The following is a 20377-nucleotide window of genomic DNA, read 5'->3' as shown; positions in this document are numbered from 1 at the left end:
TTGGACTGTGCAAAGGTTGGAAGTGGTTTGCATTTCTAAAATGGTGACTTTTATTCTGCAAGAGTTCTTAGTAACTTCTTGAGTGTGGTAGACTTTGGAACATGTACATTTTTTGCTTGTAATGTTATCCTGTGGTAGGGTTTTGGCAGTTACATACTGCACTATTTTATTTTGCGTCTAAGTTAAATGTTTTCTGAAAAGAGATACGTGCACTGAACTCTTTCCACTGCAAATCAAAATGTGGTAAAACAAACAGATCAAGACAAATGAGATCTAATACTACTGTCAGTTTAATGTCCACTGTGTTTTATACAGTATCTTTTTGTTCACTTTGGAAATTTTTACTAAAAATTGCAAAAAATAAAGTATTGTGGAAACATGTAAGGATTTTTGAAACTTGAAATGCATTAATAAATAGACTTGATGAAATTAACTTAAAGGTTCCATACTCTTTGAACTCTGAGAACAAAAGAAGATTCCTTATTAAATGAAAGAGATTGTTAAGCAGAAAGAGGATTGTCTCTTCCTACACAAATATATAGATACCTTTATTCCTAGTTAGGAGTCCATGTAGGAAATTTATGATTATTGTATACACACAATGAACGTTTAAAAAACACCTTACTAGTCTCAACTGTTTCACATTATTTCTAATCAGTATTATAAGTGCTTAAAAGTATTTGTGTTGATGGAAGAGCTGAGTCATTTTGGAAACTGTGGTCTTATGTGTCTATTACAAACTTTTGAATGGTAGGTACCTTATTTATTTTAGATGTCTAGTTAATGATAAGTATTGTTTTGAAATAACCAAGCCACAGCTTCCTGTTTCGTCACACTAATAACAAATAAGGAGATAACTGGTATTCCAGTTTTATCTAGAAAGAGAACTGTAAGCCCAGAATAGTTAATCATCCCTCAGATCTTTTAGCTGAGACCAGCTATAAATGCCTATTTGTTAAATGAGTAAAATGCAATACTTTTTATTTACTTACTTTAATTTAGATTCTTCAGATGTATATATGTTTAGTTTTGTTCATGAAACCAATACTCTGATGACTGCAAATATTTTGAAAATACAAATTGAATGCTTAAACTTTATTTAGAATTTTGCCCTTCATATTTCTGTGTTTCAGTAAGGATACATTTTCCACTGTTGTTTTTCTACTGTTGGAGTAATTGGGGGGACTGGTACTGGTGAGGGGTAGTTGGTTTAAAAGAGGACTGGGGCAATAGGCATCAAAGGATCACCTCCAGTAGACTCCAGACTTTGAAAATCCCTGTTGTAAAGTACTTCTTTGAAGGGCCTGGCAAGTATTTTAGATGTCTCAACCCAGGGTAGGTGTTGGCAGGTGGCAAGTGTCTGAGCTATCTCAGCCTGGACTTATATAGTCTCTTCTATAGGGAGTCCAGGCACTCTGACCCAACTCAGGCTGCAGCTTTTGTGTATTATGAGCCTCAGATTCAAGCCAATAGTTCATGCTATGTGTCCTCAGCTCTGTAGTTCTCCTGCAATGCATCCTCCATCCTGGGTGCATGCTCGCACACCCCTGTATCCAGGGCAGTGCCTGGTCTTAAGAGTCTAGGTGTTGGTTTATGCCCAAGTCAATAGCTATAGGGGGTTCTGCACCATGGTCCCTTCTCCCTCTTCGGGGTTGCACTGCCCTATTATTACTCTAAGCTTAAAGTTCACTAAGAGTTCCCTGCCACTTTCAGTTAGACTGATGCTCCTGTGTGTACAGTGATAATCAGTTTTTCCCTTAGGGGTTTTGGATCAGTCTTGTTGTGTGTATTTGGAGGACTTAAACACTGACTATTGGAGGACTGTTGAGCCCATTTTTGCCACACTCCTTTTCCAGATTTCTGAGTTCAGTCAACAATTCACAGAATCAGCACTACAATAAGTTACTACCATTTCTGGACTTAGTGTTCCCATAATGCCAGGAAATCATCACAGTTTTGGGAAGGACTTCTTTAAATGAAGGAACTTTATCTGATCAGTCTTTTTTTTCCTGTGGTATCTTATTAAACACTTTGAATTTTGGATACTTCATTTTTGTCATTTTCACAGACTAGTCGCAACTACAGATTTATTCACATTAAGCAGAGTACTCTTATTCTCTCCTGTGATCTGTGCATTTTAACACCTAACGATGATTTTTTTTCAAAGGTGGAATTAGTGTCCTTGGCAGCTGTATGGTTGTGTGTGCTTGTGCTTGAGAAAATGTTTGGTCTGAAGTATTTCTAATTGAAGATGTAAGAGAGTCCATGTAGTAAATGCATTACAAAATTGGACAGCCCATTTCAGAGGTACAAAAAGATGTGTTCTTTTTTTTTTCCATTTTAATTAAAGTGTTTTTCTTACATCATTGGAGCCCCCATGTCACCCCTGAACCATCACCATATTTCTTTGTCTTCATCCCTCTCTTGTTGTGCCCCTTCTTTGCTGAAGAAGATACGTTCTTTTCCAGATTTAAAGGGTCAGGGTTTCCCAAAGCTGAAGAGCAAATTGGAAGCAGTTGGTAGCTGCCAGGGACAGTTTACCTTTAGAGATGTCAACTAAAGTTGTGAGAAATTAGTTTCCTAAAAAGCATTTTTACTTCTGAGAAACTGAAAAGATGATCATGCCCCACAGAACTCAGCTTCAGTTTTAGCATTTCTGGTTTTATGTTCTTGATTAAAAACAACTTCCCTTTGCATCTTTTTCCATGTCATTTTCTCATCATTTCTGTATCCAATTCTTTGTATAAGTAGGTGAGCCCTTGCATTCTTTCATACCAGAAGTCAAGGAAACTATTAAAGACCCTCTTAAAGATTCAGGGAACACCATGAAGGAGTTCCCATAGGCCAAAGTTGAAAAAAATTTTGTATTATTAAGAGAGAGATTGAAGTTTATCATTGTGTTGTACTCTGTGAATTAATGCTAGTTCACAAAGTCACACTTAACTTTGGAATATGCTCTTAAATGTTCAGCTTAGGAAAGAGAACAGATGGAAATTCACCATTTTAACCCAAATGGTGAATGAATCTAGACAGAGATCACCAGTGACTACTAACCTCATAGAGAGCAGACATTTTGTGCCTCCTAAAGGAAACACCACTTTTGCAGCAGTCCCGCCAGACGTCAATCTGATCCCGATCGAACCTCCAGATCAACCACCTCTTTACTACAAGTACAAGAATCAGAGGAACCTGCTAGGTGAAACCACAAAGGATTCACTTAGCACTGTCCAGACTCTGGAAAACTAGGACAAATGATCCTGTTGCTTCAACCTTGAGTTGCAAAGAAAAAAGAAAAAGATGGATTAAAGGAAACTTCAGATCTACAATACAGTGGACTTATTTGGATCCCAATTTGAATGAATTTAGTGAAAAATGAGATTATAGGGAAATATGACAACTGAGTGGTTATTAGATGATTTTACAGATTTTGCAATTATTTTCAAATGTGATGATGGTATCCTGGTTACATTTGTAAAAGGAGTCCTTTTAGAGATGGAAATTGAAAGTTAAAAATGAAATGATACCGTGTCTAGCATTTGTTTAAAAATAATTGGAGTTAGGTAGAGTGAGGGAGTTTAAGTAAAACAAGATTGACCTTGAATTGATAATTGATGAGCTGGGTGATGGGTACTTGGGGGATTCATTATGCTATTTTCTATGTTTATATTTGAGACTTTCCATAAAGTTTAAGAAATGTGAATCAAATTAATGTAGCAGCTCATTTATTACTTGTTTTTATTTTGATAGACTTCATGATAATGACTTATATTCATAACATTTTTTATAATGATTTTTTAGTGGAATTAAACTTGAATCAGTCAAGCTAACATAATTAATTATATTCTGCTCCAGTTACAGTGAATGATTAATTGATTTCAACTGCTAGGGCAAATGCTTAGAGCTATCAGTCATTCAGCAGTCTTAGTGAGCAGGCCAGTAGATCCCTCTTTGCTCACTAGTTTTTGGGGGACTTGCTACCTACTTAAGGAAAATATTTATTTTCTGTTAAAACATGTTTGGGGAGTATGATTTGGTTAACCACGTTATGTTTCTCATCTTGGAATAAATGCTAACTAGCTCAGTACAATAAACTAAATACTATTTTCTTGTTAAATGTTAATGATCCCTGGAGGTGGCAATGTACATTAAAAAGATATTCTGAAATTGTTTGTTCTTATTATAGAGAAATTAGAATCATTTAATGTAGTATAGGTGGTCCTATAAAAAGTGTTTTCATTGCATGAATTTTAGACATCATTGGATAACTGAAGGCTGTTTGGTAATGAACAAGTTAACCAATTTATTCTTCATTCTAAATGTGATTTTCTTCTCCCTTGTCATTTGGACATGGAGTTAACCTCTATATTTAGATGCAAAGGGTCAGTTTTTATAAAGTGTCAGTATGTTAGGATTAATTTTTTTCATTATTAATTTTTGTGATTGTAGGTAGTTTTCATTTTCCATAAGACCTGTTAGCAGCATTTCTAGGTGAATGGACCTGTTAACCCTTGAAATCTTATCAGAATTGGTTTGGAATTCTGTGACTCCTGTGACTGGCATATACATAGCATGTAGTGGCTACCTCACTCATTAGCTATTTCTCAAGCACTTGGTTGTGCCAGCACCTCTATTAGGTGATAGGAATACAGTATAAACTGCCCCTACTCTTGTGAAGCTTATAGTCTAGTAGGTGAGACAAGATAATAAATAATTGTGTGATTACATATGCAATTCCAGCCATAACTGCTATGAGTGGGGAGGCCTTTGGTGATCCAAGAGCTGATCATGGAGGAATAGGATTGGGGAGGAGGTGAGGCCTGTTCAGGAAGGTCAGATATTATATTTCCTGAGAAAATGAGGCTTGAGCCCAAATCTAAAGGATGGAGAGGTTGGATAGGCCAAATAGAGCTTTTTAATCATCTTGAGAAGTTAGATATTGGGCACAGATAGGTAATTTTTCCTTGGAGAAAGATAATATTTTGCTCTTGATTTTATATATGAGCCTAACCACTCAGATTACTTTTTAAAAAATAGTGTATTTTTGCTTATTCTTTTACTAAAGAGCTGAGTTGTACCTTGGCAGATGTTATACTTGGTATCTGTTCTTAAGGATTTATTAGCTCAGCAGTTTGGGAGTTAGGAAAGGCCTATGAGACTTTTCAGACCTTGAGCTCTTGACTACCACAAACTTGGGATCAGGACATCTGATCTTTTATCATGCAGAAAGAGGTATTCCTCTGACTGACTGCCCTCTGCCATTCTGTACATCCTCCATCACAGCACACATCACACTGCAGTGTGATCTTGCTTCATCCAAGCCAAGTGGTCATTTCAATTCTATTCACTTACCAACCCACTGTACTTTGTCCAGTCAGCTCCCCAGGGACTTCAATTCTTGCTTTCACAGAGCTCATAGTCAAGTGAAATGGAGCAAATAATGCAGTGAGTGGGCTTGACACTGTAAACTATACAAATACAATGTAGCTAAAAGCTCACAGAGGATGCATGGAGGAGCCAGGACAAGTTCCCAAAGGAGATGATGTTTGAGCTGAGTTTCGAGTTTCTGTAAAAGTTTGCTCTAACAGTCCAAAGTGCCACAGGCTTTTAGAAGTGATGTAATTGCTGGGCCTTTCTTTGTCATATCCTGTCATGCTTTCATACCAGGGGGAATGTGCTCCCCTCTGTAAGGATTGCCCCTTCCGTCTTGGTTCTTATATAGGATTCATTCATTCATCTCCATTTTCCTGAATTGCCTATAGGAAGTGTTCAATAAACATCTGTAAAATAGGCAATGACATTACTTTCACGAGATAAGCATAAAAGTTAGTCTCATTACAACATGTCAGGACACCCGTGCTTCTCACTTGTCAGGTCTCTGAGCCTAAATCCCCTGGCAGCACACCTTTCTTCCTGGAGAGAAATCTCAAAATCTTATGTGCATTTGTATTCATCGAATATAAAATATACCCACCATGTTTTGCACAAACAGGAAAAGCACATTTTAGCTTTGGAGTATGTAAACAACAAGGTATAACTCCTGGCAGAAGAGGAAATGAATTCAGAAAGCTTGACTTAGAAATTAAAAAGTTGCAGTAGCTTCATGTGTTTTCTCTTGTCTCTTTAGCCGATTGCTTATGGTATTTTTCTACTTGACTATTTCATAATGAAAAGTGAAAATTGACATTTTGTAGGCAGTGTTTCCTGCAGCAAACCTCCACATCAACATTTTTTTTTCTTCATAAAGTTTTCCCTCAAAATTTGAGTTCCACAGGTTTTTAAAGATTTAGGGAAAAAAGTTGGGAGTGGGATTATGTATTCTGGAGTCAAATGGAAATGCTGAGTTACAGTTAAGCAAGTTTTTGTTTAATCTTTTCTTTTTTTTTTTTTAAAGATGCATTACTTTTTAGAGCCTCTAATATACTGACTGATCTCAAAGAGGATCTTTTGTGCGCAGTGCTCCCAAACTAGTTAGCAATTCAGCACTTGCCTCCTCTAAAGAGCTTGGCTTCTGCAGAAACATTTTGGCATTGCTGCTTAGATGGTGGGTACATTGTCGGGTCCTCAGAGAGTGACAGGTTCTTGCTACCTAAGGAATTCTCACTGAGTTTTGGAGTTTCACGTCTATTACAGCACTTGGCACCGACAGATTGTGGGTTGCAGTCAGAGGACCATGTCCTTAGCTTACTCCTTTGCGCTTACCTGCAGCTCTGTTTTCTGTGGTGTTTGTTAAGACGGCTACTTGTGACAGTGGTCCCCAACTGTGCCAATCTTGTATCTCATACTTAAAAATCTTGGTACACTCCTAATACGGCAATGTTTTGAATTATACAAATGTATTGTTGCACTATTGCTATGTATGTTTTAAAAATATGCAAACGTTTTAAGATACGAAAGAAAGATTAATGGAAGTTCTATTCTCACATCCCAATGAGTCATTTTGCACATACCTTGGTGTGTACAGAGCCCACTTTGTAAACTTCTGCTTTTAGAGACAGTCTACATACCAATCCTCCAAATCGACTAGCCATCACCCTCCTCACATTCCTGTGTTAAGTGTGCTTTCCAGTGGGACTTGGTAGCTGTGGAAGAATGCAGTCTATCTCTAGGTATTTACTTCGAAAGAAATCCAAGATACAGTGAGTGCAAAAAGCAAATATCAATAAATATGTATGGTCTAATTTCTTGTGTGTGAAATTTTTTTAGGTTTATGAAAATATTTATACAAAATGTCTAGACTGATACATTAAAAACATATCTGAGCACTGGAATTAGGGTGTCGAGAGAGAAAGCATTTTTATTTAGTTTTCATCCTTATTGCTTGAATTTTTATGAACTCATTCTTTTTATAATAAACAAATTTTGAAATCACTAAATGCATTGTGATGTTGACTGTTAGAATATGTTGTCAATGTTGATGATTGAAGTTGAGTGATGTGAGCATTGGGCCTAATTATTATACTATTTCTACTTTTATGTACAATTGGAGATTTCCATAATTAAAAATAAATAGAAATAAACATTGCAAAAAGAGCTATAGAAATACAACACAGTTGACAGTGATTATCTGGGGCTGGGGTGGAGTGGGAGAAGGAGAGTTGGGAAGTAGAATTTCAGGTACCTTCCCTCCCAGTATGTTCTGTGAGCATGTATTGCTTTTCTAATGGGACACACACACACACACACACACACACACTCACTGCAAACCACCCCCAGTGCCGTATCGCATAGACGGGAGTATAAAATTATTTGAATTCCCAGATACTTGTTGGTTTCTGAGGGTATATACAAAATGATTGTGTAAGCCAGAGTGTTCAGTATAGGGCTCAGCTGTCCCACATACAAGTGTTGTTTTATAATATAAATGGTGTATAATAAAGTGAAAGGCGAAATTCTAAGGCATAGCCAGTTGCCTCTGCAGTGTCCGAGCAGCATCAGGGAGTGCCCAACCGGTGGTCACCACGAATGACCTGCACTGTTAGCTAGTCACCAGGCTCTACTAAAAAAGACAGGGCCTATAAGTAGCCTACCCAATAAAAGCTCTCACACGGGGTCTGAGGGAATTAATATATAAAGGATGTTTTCTGTTGCTAACTGCAATGCCAGGCTACCTTCATAGACATCTAGAATCTATAAGGAAGGAAATGATGGTTCATTAACTGTGTGACCTTGTAGAAGTTAAGCTCTGGATACCTCATCTGTGAAACAAGGATAATAATATTAGCCATCACAGCAGAGTGTGATGAGGACTAAACATGAATGTTTGTAAGGCCCTTGCATGTGTGAACACACTCGAACACCAACTATTCTTGTTTTCATGTGAAAAACTGCTTATTGAACTGAGAATGTTTAGCTTGTGAGCAGGTGTTCCCAGACTTTGTGTCTTCTACTCAAACAGCCATGTTGTTAGAGGCGACTGGTCTTTGGTTAATCCCAAATTAGAAATGGGCATGAAACACAGTCTGGCCAATATGACATGAGGGAATTCCTACTTTTCTTTCTTGTAATGATGTCATGTCAAGGTGTGCTGCCTAGGACTGCACAGCCAACGTATTATCAGCCTGAGGATGAGGCAGCATCAAGGTTGGCAGAGCAAGGAAAAGCAAAATCTTCACAACATTACTGAGCTGTTGACTCAATAATCTCTGAAGACCACCTTACCTGGGGGCTTCGTTTTTTTGAAATTAAAAAATATGTAAGAGTTCAGTTGTATGGGGAATATAACCAAAATGGAAGTGCGTACATTGTGCAAAAATGAAAAATGATGTAAGAATTATATAAAATAAAATATTAAAAAAAAAAGTTGAAACCCGTTTGAGTTTCCTTCAAAAAGCAGCATAATAAATGAAACCTGCACCAGAGAAGACTTGAGGTAGGGTGGTAGCATTTATTCAGTCTTATTTATTGATCACTTTAGAATACAAAATAAGAAATCAAGAAGTTCTAAGACTCAAGGAACAGGAGGTTCTGGGAAGATAGCAGCTTGAAAACATCCTGCCTTTTTCCTACTTGCAGTTTAACCCATCTGCCTCTCCTGAGAAGAGCAGCTGAGAGGCCCTTGAGGAGGCAGACAAGCCTGGAATGAGGGTAGGGCTTAGGTTTTGGCAGAATCCTGACACAGGAGTGTAACAGGGGCCCTAAGAAGCACCCCTCAGGGGAGGTCTTTGTGAGTGTACCTGATCTCCCTAGTTCCTGAGGAGCTGAAGAGATAGGTTGCATTGCTTCTGTGCTAAGGTGGAGGTAGGGTTCTGTGAATCTCAGGAAACTCCATGATGCCGGACGCTAATGCAGGCTAAAGTCAACCAAGTCATCAGAAGAAGAAAGCAGCATTTTCTCCACTAGAGATAGGAGGCAAGGTCACTACCCACACTCTGATAGTGTCCCTAGAAGGAATGTTTCACCAATACACAGTCTAGATAAAGCTTTAAACACTAACAACCCTCTAGGTTAATATGGAATCCACCATGAAGTAGATCATGAGTTTAAGAGATGCAATGACCTCATGGAAAGAATAGCAAAGAAAGGGCTCCAGCCCTCTAACTGTGCTGGGTTAAAACTGCTTAAAAAGAGCCTCCACTCATTTCTTGGGGAGCAGCATACAGGTCCCTGATGCTGACTCCCTTATGCTGAATTGCATAAGCTTTAATAAATTCTTAGTTGTTACCTGCAGGATTAAAGTCTCCATTATTTCTACTTCTTGGAGAACTAATAACCCAGAATGCTTTCATCTTTGAGTTTGAGAAGTGAGGACATAGGAAAGGGTTTCCTCCTTGGGTCTCACCAGAGGACGACAACCCTCCTATTGTTAAGCCTGGGCCAGGGGAGACTGGAATTACTGTTATTCTGCCTTAGGATACCCTAGTACTTGGAATGGAGCCCCAATGAGCAAACAAAGGAAAAGAAAATTCCTAATGGGGCCTAGCAGCCAGGGAGAAGAATTACAAGCAGAACCTCACTAAGAACAGAAACAGCTGCTGGCTCCTAAGCCAAAAAACATAAGGAGCTTAAAGTGCAGCGCACACACGCGTGCACACACACGTGCATGTACACACATGCACTGATTTTCTGAGGCCAGTAAAATTTTCATGTGAAAATTTCAAGAGATGAATTGAATAAGTGATTCCTGCTGAAGTCTGAATTGGTGTCCTGGAAGATAAGAGAAAGTACACACCTCAAAACGCAGAGCAAAAATAGAGAGAGAGATAAATCAGGAGACGGATTGAAATCAAGAAGGGGGTTAGAGGATGTAACAGAGGAGGCAATACACAATATGTTTCTGAGCTGAGGAGACAGCTCACAATTCTAGGGGGGCTGATGATAAAAAGACCCCTAGGCACATGTCTGAGCTACAAAAATAGAGAAAATCTTACAAGTTTCTGCAGAAAAGAGCAAGTTACTTGTGAAGGAGAAAAAAGCATCCTAGCAGTGGTGAACCGGGAAACCTACAGCCGGGAGATCCACACTAGGGGAACCGCGACCAGGCACGGACAAAGTCCTTGTGGAAACTGGTCCAGCCTGACGTCTCTAACTGTCATCACACTGTCTAGCAGATCACCCCCCAAATATGTCACCAGTTGCTTTTCCATAGTGAGCAAATAAACACCAATTCTCCAGAAGAGTGGGAGAAGGGACAGGAGGCTATAAAATCTTATGAGATGGTATGAGCCTGCAGGGGTCATCACCCCTACAGGCCGCATTACCAGCCCCTGGGAAGCTCGTGGCTCTGACTGCTGGGGCTCGCGGGGTCCTCTGCTCTGTGAGGCTTTTCTTTTCCTGAATGGATCACATCACCATCTGCCTTAAAGACTTTTCTAAAAACAATCCGGATCTAGAAATAATATGCAAATCTGGGCATTTGGGGTCGGGGGGAAAGGAGAGTTGCTCCAAAGGGCTCATGTGTGGAGTGGCTGTGGAACTGGGAGAAAGGGAAAGCGTTCTGAAGTTTGGAGTAGAAATCTGGAGGACATTTTGGTGGGAGAAATGTATGCTTGGGTTTTCATATGATGGTAAACAAATGATTATCTGATTACGAGCAACAGGAAAGGAAAGCATCTGGATATGGAATGAAATTCTGCAAGAGAAGTTACATCAAGAAATGGAAAGGGGGGGCCTCCCCAGTGGCGCAGCGGTTGAGCGCTGGGTTACGAAGTTCCCCGCGGCCTCTGCAGCGCCGGTTCGATCCCCGGCTGCTCCCCGGCCACCGGAGGAGGGTCCCACATGGCGCGCAGACCTCTCCTGCCGCCCGCTGCTCCCCTCAGCAGTGTACTTCGGTCCTTCTGCCTGCTCTGCTCCCCGCTCTGGCTCTGGTGAATTCTCTCACCCTCCCGTGCTTCTGACTGTACCCAGTGCATGTATAAATAAACAAACAAACAAACAAACAAATAAAACATGCCTCCATTAAAAAAAAAAAGAAAGAAAGAAGTGGAAAGGGGAAGTGATCAGTTTCCTCAATCTGCAAAAATGAAGACAATGGTGAATGAGGAAATAATAAGTAAAAAGTAAGCCTGCTACACTACACTCTATGTAGAAGAAAAAGATTAAAAAGAAAATTCCAAAGAAATAAAGGTTAACAATAAAGGGATGGACAAAGATACCAAGTAAATGCAATGAAAAGGAAAACAGGAATAGCACAATCAGTAGCAGACGAGGAGGAATTTCAGGTTAAAAGCACTATACAGGGGGAAAATACATACATTGTGCAAAAATGAAAAATGATGTAAGAAATATATATATATATATATATATATATATATAAGCACTATACAGGGGATATCAGGTAAAAATATAAGACACATTTGTGGCTTAATGACATTTTAGGCTATTAGTAGCTGCATACAAGACTGTGGTCCCAATAGGTTAAACCATACAGCCCAGATGTCTGATAGGGTGTACAATCTAGGTTTGTATAATTACACCGTGACACCTACATAATGATGAAATTGGTCTGTCAGTCTCGTTAAGCAACACCTGGCTGTATATGGAATTAACATTGGTAAACCCATGTGTACCAAACAGTGTAAATGGAAAGACAATTGAATAAAAATATTGTAGATTTCAAATTTTTTTTTTGAATCAGATCTAACATACAAAAAGCAAGAGTATGGAAGAATTGGATAATATAATCAACCTATTCAATTTAACATATAATCCTATCTTTTAAGTAAAAGCTGCAGTTTTTTTTTCAAACATCCAGTACAGCACTATATAAATTGACTATGTGCTTGACCACAAGGCAAGTCTTACCAAATTTAGAAATGAGAGATTTTTGGTAGCCACATTCAGTAAAATTAGAAATAAATAATTTAAAAGTAGCTAATAATTTAAAAGTCTAACTATAAATGAAGGAATACTTCCTGGATAGCTTTGGGAACAAAGAGGAATATAGAGCTAAAACTATCCAGAAAATGGTGAAATACTTTATATCAAAATCTGTAATCAGAGGAAAACTGATAATCTTACATACCAGTATCATTAAAGAAGAATGACTAAAGAGCGCTAAAAAGTTCTATGAAACAAGTTCTGTGGAAATAACAAAAGAAAACATGAAGAAGGAATTAATACAGGCAGAGCTGGAACTAAGGAAGAGTTGACAGAGATGAGTAGATGCAAGACTCAAGAAGACCAGGTCTTACACTTCACAACCTGGTCCCCTCTCACCTCACCCTTTCGAAGATTTTTTTTTTTGGACTGCTACATTTCCTTTATTTTGCATAGAAAGAAAACAATCGATTGACTAATCATTAATCAACGAGAAAGTGAGCTCAGAGGGTTAACTTTTCATTTCCTCCCAAACATAGATTGCAAGAGTCACAGAAATTCCTAACAACATATGCCATAGTGTTAGGGGGAAAGGGTTGCTCTACAACAATAGGGGGTGCTTTCCACCTACCGAGAGGGTGGGGAACAGGGGTGAGTGTGAAGATTCACATGGGTCAACGAGGAGCAATGCTCCAGAGGGCTGGACTCGCCCCACCCTGTCACCCTGTCCCCATACACTTTTGCTCCATTATGAACACTGCCCTTTGTTAAATTCAAATCTGTGCAGCTCTTGCCTCACATAGTCCAAGCTCATCATTTCTTCCTCCTCCAAGGTAGATAATCCATTCACAGAAATCCAGGCAACTCCAAATACCCTTGCCCAGCTGTGTTTCATGGAGCATCTCCACACGTCCGGCTCCAATTCTCTTCGGGAAGTTTCCATTATCAAAGAACTCTCGCCCCTCTGTACTACTTCACTGGATCCCCTGTTTGCAACTCTTTCAGATTCTTGTCACCTGGTAGCCCATCATTGTCAGTTCCCCTGGTGCTCTCAGTGCTCACACACCCTACTCTTAAGGGTTGTAGAATCCAGAGGTCTTGCCTGCATAATCTTGCTTCCTTGGGCTTGTTGATATAGGGGACCTACTTGCCTCACTCTAGTATTGACCCTGACTATAAACTTAAAAGCTTCCATTTAGGGAGAAAAGAGCATTGTCCTGTGTTGCTTTTCTTTCTTTCTTTCTTTCTTTCTTTCTTTCTTTCTTTCTTTCTTTCTTTCTTTCTTTCTTTCTTTCTTTCTTTCTTTCTTTCTTTCTTTCTTTCTTTCTTTCTTTCTTTCTTTCTTTCTTTCTTTCTTTCTTTCTTTCTTTCTTTCTTTCTTTCTTTCTTTCTTTAAAATTAACTAAGTTCAGGGGGGAGGGAGGGGAGGGATTGAGGTCAGAATGGAGGGGTTGAAATTGTATGGGGAATATAAAAATAAAATTTATTATTAAAAAAAAATGAACAATGATGCAAAAAAATAAAAGAACTCAATCTCTTTTTATGCTGGCAAAAAAAAAATTAACTAAGTTCATAATAACCTAGTGGTGATTTATACTTTTATTGTGATCTTTTGATTTTACTAACATTATTCCGGTATAGAAGAGTGTGGAGTCAGAAGAGTTTCTACAGAAATAATTTATTATAGTTCATTGATGTTTCTTTTTAGAAGCTTTTCAAAAGTGCATTAGACCCCTTACCTTACTTTATATTACTAAGTTAATGGGCCTATTTTATGGCTCCACACATGTCATGTGTTAAGCAATACAAAGAGTAGTAAGACTGGTACCTCTTATTCCATTTAGAATTTCAGGGTATAAGGTACTATAAGGTATAAAATAAACATGGGCTGGTCAGTAGGCATCGCCCATAGAGTGACTGAACTCACCAATATCCCAGGAATACAGGAACATAGAATTATCCCAAATGTACTTTCTAAAAGAGTAGTAATTAAATACACTCCTGAGAAGAGTATCTACAGAAACTGGAAAGAATATAACTGCTCTCCAACATACTTTATCTTGACAGTTAACTAAATGATTTAATTTTAAAGTCTATTGGCTTCTCTCTATTTTTTTTCCCTTTTGTGGATTCTATCTAAATTTAACATTGGGCAGAGCACCACACAGCATTCCTGCGGCTTCATCTTATTTTCCATGAAAAATGTGTGCATTTGCTTCACTTACCTCAGGGAGAATTATTAGAATTTCTGAGATTAGTTCATAATTTTTCCTGTGCTGTAATGTTACAGTTTTATTTACTCATTAGTGTGATCATATATAACTTTATATCTCTCTTGCTTAAAGGTATTGCATGAAAATAATATTAATAAATGTCATATGCAAAAACAAGTAAAAACTAAAAACTTAAGACTATTACATGCAAAAGCACAAAAGACCAGATGGTTTCACAGCTGAGTTTTTCTCTAATTAAAAAAATAAAAAGATCACAATATTATCTAAACTATTCAAGACTATAGATGAAAGCTGTAGAATATCAAAGCATGAAAATTATAGCACCAAAAAAAAAAAAAAGGTGTGGGTCATTTTCACTTATGAAAATACAAGCAAAATTCTAAATAAATTTTAGCAAGTAAAACCCAACCAGGTGAGTAAATATCAGGAAACGTATCAACATAATTTATGAACTAAAGATGAAAAATAGAAGAAAACCACCTAGATACAATAGTTTACTTGCCAACACTAAAAAAAAAAAAATAAAAAAAAAAAAAAGCATTGGCATAACATTAAAACTTTGAATTAATATCAAGAATGAAACCGTGATGTCCAACTATCAGCATTATTAATTAACATTGTCTTGGGGCTGCTGGCAAACACAGTAAGGCAAAAGAAAAAGAAATAATCAGTATGTCTTTTTGGTGATGGTGCGATCACCACTGCGATATACACAATGAGATTCTAGTGAGAAAAAAAAATCGAATAGAACCAATGAGATAATTTGATAAAATGAATAAATACAGAATAAACAAACCAAAAGCTGTTTTGGATACTAGTAATAAACCCCACTGAATAGAAATGGAATGAAGGATTCCATTAACTCATGATTAATTAATCCAGTAATTCCATTTAATAATGACAAAGATTAAAATACTTAGGAATAAATAAAAATTCAAAATAAAAATTATAAAGTTATTTTGGGGAACTTAAAATTTGGGGGCTGAAGCATGGGAATAGGATATTTTTATTGCAGTAATGTTGGTTTACAGTATTATTTATGACTTAAGGGTATAGGCTCACACCTCTTTAGACATGTTACCAACCTATCACCAAAGCACCAAAAATTGAGTGCACCGGTATAGTGGTGAGCATAGCTGCCTTCCAGCACACCAATAATCCTCCACTGTAGTCCATTCACCCTCTATTCCCCCTTGTCCCCCACCTCTACCCAGACCCTCTGGCAGCCTCAGTTCTGCAGTCAGATATATGGGGTTTGTTTTGGTTTAGTTTTGTCTGTTTCTTTGTTTTGTTTCTTTAGACACCATATATGAATGGAATCACCTGCTATGTGTCTTTCTTCTTTGAACTTACCTTGCTTAGCGTATCACCCTCTAGTTCTGTCCACGTTGTCACAAGTGGCAAGACTTCATCTTTTCTATTTTTTGTAACAGCTGAGTAGAAAGCCATTGTGCATATATACTGCATGTTCTTTATCCACTTACCAATGCTTGGGCACTGAGATTGTTTCCGTAGCTTGGCTATAGTAAATAGTGCTGCACTCAACCTAGGAGTGTATATATTCCTTTGAATTAGTGTTTTTGTATTCTTCAAATAGATAACTAGGAGTGGGGTGGCTGGATGATATAGATCTGTATTTTTCAATATTTCAAGACCATCTAAACTGTTTGCAATAGGAACTGGCCCAGTCTACGTTCCTACTAACAGTATAAAAGGGTTCTTTTTTCCACACCCTCACCAGTTCTTGTTTCTGGTCTTTTTATATGGGCCATTCATTCTCACAGGTGTGAGGTGGTGTCTCACTGTGACTTTGATTTGCATTTCCTTGATGAGAAGTGATGATGAACATTTTTTCATAAGCCTGTTTACCATCTGTGTGTCTTCTTTGGAGAAGATTTAGATCTTCTGCCTATTTTTTTTATTGGGCTATTTGTTTTCTTGTTGGTGAGTTATATGAGTTCTTTGTGGATCTTGAGTATTCGCTCCTACAATATAGTGATATAACCTGACTGCTGTGATGAGAACATACTGAAAGAGGAGATTGGACAAAGGGGGAGGAGTCGGAATGTTGTTGCAAACACCCGGGTTAAGAGTGGTGTCAGCTTGGTCTCTGAGGATGGCAGGAGAGGTAGAGAGAGGCACATACATATTAGATGTAAGGCTGGAAGACATAGGATCTGGAGACTGTTTGATCGTGAAGGGCCAAAATAGAGTAAATATTGTGGATGATCCCCCACCCCACTCCGTGTCTGGCATCAGCAGCTGAGGGGATGGTGACAGTAATCATGAGCTACAGAACAGGGAGCACGGGGAGGCTTGAGAGGGGCAGGAAGGACTTAATGGGTTCAGTTTTGAACATTCTGAGCTTGTGATGCAGTTAAGGCAGAACTTGGAATGGGATCTCAGTGGAGATCCCCACACGGCAGCCATAGTGTGGGGATGGTTGCTTTTGAATAAATCCACAGAAGTGGGAGAGCTTGTTTCAAGAGAGGTTCAAGTGAGCAGAGAAGGGGGCCTAGAGCCTGTGTAGTGCAAGAGAAGTAAAGCTGGGCAAGGAGCAGAGAGGAGACAGAGAAATGGGGGCAGAATCAGCAGGCACCGATAACCGCGAGCCAAGTGAGCAGCAGAGAGCAGTATTTATGTTACAGTTGGCGTTCAGAGGAGAGAAAGATCCCCAGGGGCTGGGCTGGCTAGGAAATAACTGGTGAAAAGAACTGCTTAGAGAGGGGAAAAAAGACTGAATTAGGCAGGGAGGGAGGAGAAAATTCTGGAAGAGGAGGAGGAAGGAGAAATAAGAAAAGACAAAGATGAGACGGAAAGAGGTGTCAGGAAGCCATTTAGCTTGCGCAGATCACTGGGATACGAGCAGGATTAGTGACTTGGGGATTTTCTCTAGTCTTCCTCTTGCTTGTCTCTGTTTCTCATCTGACTTTCCTGTAATCCAGACGGTGGAGCGAGCAGGCGTCACACTGGGCAACTTTGCCTCTTGCTTTGCCACTCCACAGCTAGGTCCCTGCAGCCCAAGCTTCCCTACTATTTATTTGCAACTAACATCACTCAAGGTGAGCACTGAGGACAGTGCACTTGACTGTGAGGGAGAGCGCGTTGATTTAATGTTGAATGGAGAGATGGAGAGCTCTTTTCCTTCTCTCTGACTTCACACACCTCAACGAGCTCAGCTGCAGTGTAATCGAGGCTCTGTCTCTTTCCTTGTGCTCCCTCGTAAGCACAGCACAAACAGGCTTTTGCCTGAAAGACAAGATGCCAGTGTTGTCTTTCCTAAGTGGGCTCATAAATACAGATTCTTTGGAAAGAGGTGCATATAATCAGCGTTTGAGCCAGCATTTTGCATGTGCAATGAACAGATGTGGCTGCATTATTCAGTTTCCCTATTTGACTTCCCTACCAAGATGTACTTCAGAAAATGGGATGTCGATGAACACATCTCCCCAAGTGAAAATAACCCATGCCAAGAGGAGTTTCAAATGTTCCAGTTAACCATTTGTCACGATGGCTGCTTATTGAGCTCTCTGCCCAAAATGTTGTGACGTACTGTGTCACTTCAACTTTTCCTATTAAATATGAAATAATTTCTAATTACATTCCATGCAAAATGTTATTAATACTGTAATGCATCACTCTACAGTGGAAAATGCTGATGTTTACTCTGCCCTTTATTTTCTTGGTGCTTTTCATACTGCAAAATGATCACTGGAGTAAAAGCGAGTGCAATGTATATGTATATATACCTGCATATATTTTAAAGACTGTTTATAAAAATGAACACCTCAGCAGTCATCACCAGAGTGAGAAGTACAGTCTTACCAGCACTGGGAAATCTGCTACTTTCTCCTTCCATAGCTTCACTTTTGTGTTAGTGATTTTATTGCTTTTACTTAGAATTTTACCACCTTGTTATCCATCCCTAATAATACAGCTTTATTTTGCTTGTTTTTATCATATATATATATATATATATATGGGATAAATATATATAATATATATATAACGTGTGTGTGTGTGTGTGTATATATATATATATATATATGTATAAATGTGCCTTTGTGCAAACACAAATCCACAGATCATCTTTAAACTTTTCATTGTGGACACTCCACTGCCTCATTCCAGACAGTCCTGCTCTTGTTGTGAAAGGAGCGTTCATTTATCTTTATCGCTGTTGTTTAACAGCTATTACTAAAAATATAGTTCATTTGTGCACTGCACTGGTGGACATTGCAACTGTTGCTGGTTGTGATCATTTTAAGGCTGATAAGAATATCCGTTAACCTGTCTCCCAGAAATGCGTGTATATAACCAAGAGTGTCTCCATTTTGCTTTTGAAAAGTGATATTTCTTCTGAATAGTTAGTGACAGAACATGCCAACCCAATGCAAACATAATTGTGTTGTAAATCTTAGTGTTTTAGACATAGTGGAAGTATTGTTTATTTTAATATGGATCATTTCCAGACACATACACACTTTATCTAAAAGTGTGGTCTGAGACATTTGCAGGCAAGATGAGCAGGCAGGATCCAGTGCAACTTTGTCTCAGCTATTTCTCCTTCCTCTCCTCCCTTATCCTTTAATTTCATGGATCTCTTCAAGGAAAATTAAAGTGAATCATGCAAGATAATCTTAAATTGATGAATCAGAGGTAGGCATCTCTTCAGGATTTTTGTTGTCACCAGTCCTAGTTTGTTTATTTATTCTTAAAGATTTATTTATTTATGCATACAAGAACTGGGGGGTAAGTCAGAGGTGTGGGAGGTGAGAGGATTCACCAGAGAGAGTGGGGAGCAGAACAGGCAGATCTACTGAAATACACTGTTGAGGGGAGCGCTGGTGAGTCAGGAGAGGTCTGCTGCACCATGTAGGTTGCTCCCTGGCTGGCTGGGGATCAAACTCGTGCTGTGTGGTTGGCAGTAGCTTGACTGTCTTTAACCCCTGCCACCAGCGAGGCCCACCAGTCCTAGTTTAGAGGCTCTGGTGAAGAGCAAGTGAATTATGAACTGTATCTAGGTGAGCCGATGAGTGTCAAGGTCACTTCTTTGATGTGTGAAGTGTGTTCCTTCTCTCTGAATTACTTGAAAACATATCCAAGAGATAACCACATCTAGCATTTCCTTCACATGCTTTGTGATAGAATGTGCTGATAAAAACATCCTTAGTTCATTTATTGAACAATTTCGACATCCAAGTTTTTCCCTTGCTTTTGTTGCAAGCATTAGTAAAATGGGAAAAGTGTACTTATTTAAGTAGCAAGTTAATTATGAAAATGACCAACTGTCCAGCTTTCATTGTTATCTTAGTAGTTTTAAGGTAATTCTACCTCTGTTTGTTTGTTTCAGTGGAATAGTTGCACCTCACTGAAATATCTTTGTATGGCGACAGCAATTAATTTAATTAGAATTTATTTTCTTTTAGTAAGCTGAGTTGTTTTAAAGAGTGTGTGCTTTGGGACAGACAACTAATGATTAATTGGAATTTCACTTTCTGGAAGCGTTACTTGTGTAGTAAAGAGTGCCTTCCCAGCAGGGTTCAAAAAACCGATCAGAACAAACTAGTGAAGAAATATGGGAAATCTGACTTTATTACAAAAGACATTTTAAATTAGAACAATGGATCTAACATGGCTCTTACATTTGTACTTATTTTGCACATATTACTATTCGATCAGAGATAAATTTGGGAAAATTTCAGTTACACTAACAGTTGAATATAGTTACATAACAGTTTTTAAAAGCACAGTTTACAGTAGTAAAAGGTACTCCTCTAAATCCAAACTCTATGCAAGATTCTTTATAGAATTTTAGTTTTCAGATCAGGCAACCATTCCAGAAAAGGGATATACATATCTTCCGTACGCTGGGTCTTCATTAAAGC

Source organism: Talpa europaea (assembly GCF_964194135.1).
Source record: "Talpa europaea genome assembly, chromosome: 8".
Taxonomy (NCBI): Eukaryota; Metazoa; Chordata; class Mammalia; order Eulipotyphla; family Talpidae; genus Talpa; species Talpa europaea.
Note: the sequence above shows the minus strand (reverse complement) of the source record.